The following is a 6,759-nucleotide window of genomic DNA, read 5'->3' as shown; positions in this document are numbered from 1 at the left end:
GATTATTCATTTGCATTAAGGACAAAAACATAGCTAGAAATGGAAATAAAAGTAGGAGATAAAATAGGAAATGAGCACATTCAAAAAGAGAACATTAGCAAATAGGTTGAGAGAAAATGAATAAAACAATTGCATTTACACTCATGCATGGTATAATGACAGGAACAAATTCTGAGCAATGCATCCTTAGGTGATTTTACTGTGCGAACATCATAGAGTCATACAATGTAATTATAGAAACCTAGATTGTTTAGCCAACTATACACTTGGACTATATTGTATAGCCTATTGCCCCTTGGCTACAAGCTTGTACAACATCTTACTGAACAGAATACTGTAGGCAATTGTAATATGATGTTGAGTATCTGTGTATCTAAATATGCTTAAATATAGAAAAAGCACAGTAAAAATATGATACCATTTTTGAGGAATCACCATCATACGTGTGGTCTATTATTGACTGAAATATCATTATGCAGCAAATAACTGTATATCTTGCCATACACAGTCTACTAATTTTGAGCAATAATTTGAAAGAAACATATCTGTTTTAACTTGATGTGTATACATATATACACACACCTATATATACAGAAAAGCATTCTACATGCACTATACATTATATACTGTGTGCTCTCTCATTTATAAATGAATTCACTTGCTGGATGTATTTTATAAAGACAGTTGAAAATATATTTGGATTAAAATTGGAAATATCTGTATTAAGAAATTTTCATGTGAATGAACACATTAGAAGGAAAATATCTTTAGAAAATATAACTGGTAGGGTGAATAGAGAAATGTGGTGTATGAATACATTTTAACAACGGTTTTCATTGTACCTTAAAGATATCTCTCATACTCAGAGGAAAGGTATTTGCTGTTATTGTTATTTTCTTTGTTGGATTAAGAACAAAGTTTATACTTTTTGTATTCTTCTGTTTAGTATTATTACTATAAAGTAAGCAACAATTTACAAAATGAATTTTGATCAGAAATCTTAAGGACCTGGACAGCTTAGTGCAGCACAACACAGACACTTGCCTACTTAGCTGTAATATTTCTCCAATGACCATATCCATTCTCTTTCCCTCAGACTGAAAAGATATATATTCTGAACTATATTTTTAAAAAGGTATGGTGTAAAAATTCTTATTAAAATATATTTTCTGAACTGAACTTCAAACTTTTTGGGGCATACAATTCAATCTCAATTGTGCTAACAAGAATATAAGCATAAATAGGAAAAGATTTACAAACAATTACAAGAATGAATTAGAAAAAATTGTATAACAAATTATTGAGTAAAATTATGAAGGTTATATTTTCCTGGGAAAAATTACCAGTGATATGTACACAAATATCATGTATTCATAGCACAGAATAAATGTAAAAAAATAAAAGTCAAAATTATAAGAACTGACAAAAATTAAGGTGTCAGTATTGGATGGTCTAGGGATTTGAAAACCTCACAAAATAGGAGACAAAAAAGCTCACTCTGCATGTTTTAAGAAAAGAATCATCTAATATTGATATTAAAATATAGGAGAAAAAAGCACAAAAATGTTATAAACTAATATTAGCCTAAACACAACACGAATCTAACAATACTTTAACAAGATTCAATTCTATGAAGCAGTAAATTTCTAGATACAAAGTTCAACATCAAAATATTAATTAATTATCCATCAGTATGTCGACAGGAAATGTATATTAAATACTGTATAAAATTAGTTAACAAAATTATTATATTGAATAACAATATGGGGTAATTTTTGCAGGTTAATGTAAAAATATACATATTCATAAAATACCCAAAGCACATTTGCAAAATTTATTATCTATGTCAGAATAGGCCCTAAAAATTTACTCGGACAAAATTACCTCCCCTGCGGATATATTTGAGACCTCCTAACCAATCCGGTACTTAGTCACTGGGCCCAGGCACAAAATGGCCGTAGTGACTGGAATGAGTTCATAAATATTTTATCTCAACAAATACAATTACACTGTAAACACAGCTAATATCCAGCCCATCAACTACAGAGACAAACTTGAGCTCTTCATAAGTCACCCTTCTTCCAGGGTAATAAATTATCTTTCTAGTGGCAGATTGTGTCCCTCAGATTTGCCTTCTCTGAGCAAGTCCTTGTCAGCACTTCCCTTTCTTGGCTAACAAACCTCCTTATTAATTGCCGTGGTAATACCCACATGTGCTATTTTTTACCTTCCACACTCAATATTTTTGGTTAAATGAATTTGAATATTTTAGGACAAATGCTTCTACCAAGAAACGTGATTATAGTTCTGATGAACTAAATATATATATATATATATGTGTGTGTATATATATATATTATATATATATGGATATTTATATGTCATTATTTATATGCCATTATATGTAGAAGCCAAGATTACTCTATGAGTATTTTGAGTTTCTCATGAAGTTGAGATGCCAAGCAGATAAGGAGGTATATGGAGTGATTAATTCCCTTTAATCATGTTATTATGCTTAAATACAGTTGGAACAGGGAGGAATATATTTGGAAACAAAAATTTTCTTTGGGTTTTCTCTTAAGTTCTACAACAATGCAGAACAACAAAAAGTAGGATAACATAATAAAGGTCTGCCTACCCTGAAGCAATAAATGACTGGGTTTCACCCCTTGTAGCTAGTGGGCTAACAGAGAGCAAAGACTGTGAAAAGGCGGTAGGAGGAGTATGTTGTGATTACCAGCACGGGGTTGGGACAAGATTTAGTTTGGGTGCTGTAACATCTATGTTTTACATAAATTCATTATCCTCACCACCACTACCTCTCTTTCTGAAATGTGATCTGAAGATCACTGGTAATGACCACTATGTTAGGTTTCAGTTTGGAGCAAGACTTGATTGTAAGCCACCTATCAATGGTAAAATAAAATGGATAACAGATCTTTGTGAACCCTTCTCATTAGGAAAACACTATATTTAATCTGAAATAAAGATAGAGTAGATGATAAGAAACAAGACAAGAATTGTGTCAGGCATTTTCTTTTTTTTATTATACTTTAAGTTCTAGGGTACATGTGCACAACGTGCAGGGTTTTGTTTGTTTGTTTGTTTGTTTTTGAGACGGAGTCTCACTCTGTCGCCCAGGCTAGGGTGCAGTGGCCGGATCTCGGCTCACTGCAAGCTCCGCCTCCCGGGTTTACGCCATTCTCCTGCCTCAGCCTCCCGAGAAGCTGGGAGTACAGGCGCCCGCCACCTCGCCCGGCTAGTTTTTTGTATTTTTAGTAGAGACGGGGTTTCACCGTGTTAACCAAGATGGTCTCGATCTCCTGACCTCGTGATCCACCCGTCTCGGCCTCAACGTGCAGGTTTGTTACATATATGTATACATGTGCTATCTGACTTACCATTTCCACTCTGCACTCTCCTTGATCCTGCTCTCTTCCCTGAAGCACTGATGGTATGAACTATATCCGTGTATTCTCATACCTTTTGACTTCAAATTGGGATTAGCCATTTGATGCTCACAGATGGACATCAGAAAAGAGGAGGAGAGAAAAATCAAAGTATTGATTTATCTGGCTTCCTTCTAAAATAAGCATTAAATAATTATGTGTTAATGAATGAAGCAAATAAAAATATAAACAAGTCATAAAATTATCTAAAATTAGGAATATTTTCTACAAGTTTCTTGGTTAGAAAATACAGAATATATACTTACAAAAAACATATAACAATTTATGATTTATTATTTGTTTTCCTGTTTTATAATGTTAAGATTCATCATCAATCCACCAAAATAATGTGCATACTATGAAATAAGGTGTAATGACTTATCATTGACTTACTTTTGGAAACAGATAATAGGAAACAAATTCTAATAAAATTAGTTACTCATAAATCCTTCTTATTTCTTTTGCCTGATGCATATTAAGTTTAACAATAGTTTAGAAGTGTCATAATCCCTTGCCCCAGTAAGGAAAAATATTAATAATGATTTAGTTTGCCTTTTTGAATTATTTTCCAGATGAATTTTCCTGTCTTTTCTGTAAGAAAAATAGAGATGAGAAAGTGACAGAAAGACATACAGACACAAAATCATCACAAAAGACCTTAGGCAAAGAATAAAATAAGGCTCATTTAATTATGAGTAAAGAAGGTGTGTTTAGACTTCTGAAACCAGTGAGACCAGCAATGTTGCCAGCAATCTCCTTTTCAGCCCTGCATCCTGCATCCTTGTCTGTGTGAGCATTTTTTTTTTTTTTTGGTTTGTTTGTTTATTTGTTTGTTTTTAATTTAGACAAGCTCTTTTCACCTATTTCTGAACATAGGTATGATTAGTCATTAGAAAGCAATGCCTTTATTATCTACTCCTGGAACAATTAACTGTAGACAGAGATTCATAGTTACACATTCTGAAGCCACTGGCAGAACATTAGAGTTGTAAAAGGGAGGTTGGTTGGAAAGGGAAGTTCATGTTCTTAAAAGAGATATTTCTGCTTTCAGTGTAACAGAAAATTGCTAGGCAGAGTCAAGAGTAGACACTCAACAGGGTATAAAAGGTGGGGAAATATGTCCAGCATGTGTTTTTTCCAAAATAAAATATTTTAAATCTAGGAGAATTGCTATCCACATGCAGTATAATACCCCACATTATCTCTAAGTGCTCTGGCAGCATAAATGGTTGCATGTTTTATGTGGAGAGTGATAAAGAGTGAAGATGGTGCAACAACAAGGGTGGGGGCAGGAAAAGTTATCACTGAATTTAAAAAAAAAAGATTGAAAAATAAATAGGTTAAGAATAAAACACTTTATCTTACAGAAGCAAGCTTGCCCATTGCTTTACCAGTATTTTAATACATTTAGAAAGGAAATGATTTCTTTGAAAACCTTCCTCTGATAGATTTGCTAATGTCAGAAAGAGGTTGTGCCTTTTCTCTTCATACACTGCAGACTTGATGATGAAACTACACCCACTCATCTATAATTTTACTTTATAATCATGTTTAAACTTCTAGGGAAAAAAGGAGTGTCTTTTTTCTTAATGATGTTATAATGGGCAAGGTTGAATGACTTAGTTTAATCATGGTTTTGATTCCTTCCCTTTTGTAAACAGCGCAGTTTGCACAACAAAATGCTCAGTCAAGACACAAATCTATCTCTTCTTAAAAATCACTGTCTATAAAAACTGTGATTTTATGCACTCACTGTTTCTAAACCTTCCCTCTAGGTTTCTGGTAACAGCTTTCATGTAGGATAAACTGTGACACCAAAAATGGGCCATGATGCTGCTCCATTTATTTTATTTTTTATAATCAGAAAATTATGCTTTTTAAATAATTGCTACATTTCCATGGTGGCTTTTGCAAAGTCGAGTAGTACTCCCATATACAGAATAGAATTCAATTCAATTACCAAATAGATGATTTAAATATCTGATTATATTTTACATATAAATCCATATAAGTACTTTCTTCTGTGTGATGTTTTTTCAAGATATCTGGAATAACTGTTTGAATTTCTTTTTTTGCTTATTCCACAGTATTTATTTGCTGTCATATATAAGACTACCATGCTATTTAAAAATTTCAGATATTTTGGGGTTTTTTTTGCATGACTTAAAATATTTGTGACAACTCTTTTTTTTTGCATGTATTCATATCACTGTCATCAATTTCAGTGTGTTGAAAACTATTCCCCAGCAGTATATGTTGAAGTCTTAATCTCTGGTTCCTGTGAATATGAACTTATTTGGAAAGATGGTCTTTGCAGATGTATTTGCATTAAGAGGCAATAATAAAGTTAAGTCCTAAATCCAATGACTAGTGATTATATAAGGAGAAGGAAATTTGGAGATTCCTTGAAACACAGGAAAGCAGCTCATCTGAAGACACAAGCAGATACTGAAGAGATAATGCTACAGCTCAAGCAGTAACAAGGATGGCTGACAACCATCAGAAGCTAGCAACAGGCTAAGATTGAGTCTCTCCTCTAGAGCCTTCAGAAGGAACATGACTCTGTTGACTGTGATTTGGGGCTTCTAGGCTCCAGAATTGTGAAAAATCAAGTGTTTTTGTGTGTCAAGCCACCACATTTGTTACTGGTTTTGGCAAGACTAAGAAACTAATAATGGCAACTATCATTTTGAGGCAGGAAAATGAACATAGAAAAATAATTTTTGGAAAAAAAATCATGCTTTGTTTAAAAGTAATTAATTTTGCTGTGATTAATAAAATACACAGGGAATTATAAAGACACTGTCCTTAAAAAGGTGTGCGTGTGTGTATGTGTGTGTGTGTGCATTTATATCTATGTATATTAGAAGGACATGGATAAGGGAAATAACTTACATACTCAGTTGTGACAACTTTGTTTTGACCCACAATATGAAAGAAAGAAAAGAAACATCTAAGGATGCACTTAGAAAAATGTCATTTTAACTTACTATTTAAATATATAGTTATTTGTGGACTAGGTTTTCAAATTTCAAGTTTTGCTGGCCCAGGGAAGAACTTATGGCTGCTCCAGGGTAAGATTTCAATAAATATCTTTGCAGTTACATATATATATATATACACACACACACACAAAATACACACACACATATATGTAGAGAACAGTTATTATATATATTTTATATATAATATATACATATATATACCCATAATAGTTATTAAATAGGTAAATTGTGAGGAGTATTCAAATAAAATATTACACGAATAGTAATTATAGAAAATCTCATTTTTCAAATTAGAATAAACAAGG

The sequence above is a fragment of the Colobus angolensis genome, unplaced genomic scaffold, assembly GCF_000951035.1.
Source record: "Colobus angolensis palliatus isolate OR3802 unplaced genomic scaffold, Cang.pa_1.0 Scaffold191, whole genome shotgun sequence".
Lineage (NCBI taxonomy): Eukaryota > Metazoa > Chordata > Mammalia > Primates > Cercopithecidae > Colobus > Colobus angolensis.
The sequence above is the reverse complement of the archived record's forward strand: the minus strand, read 5'-3'. Positions refer to the sequence as shown.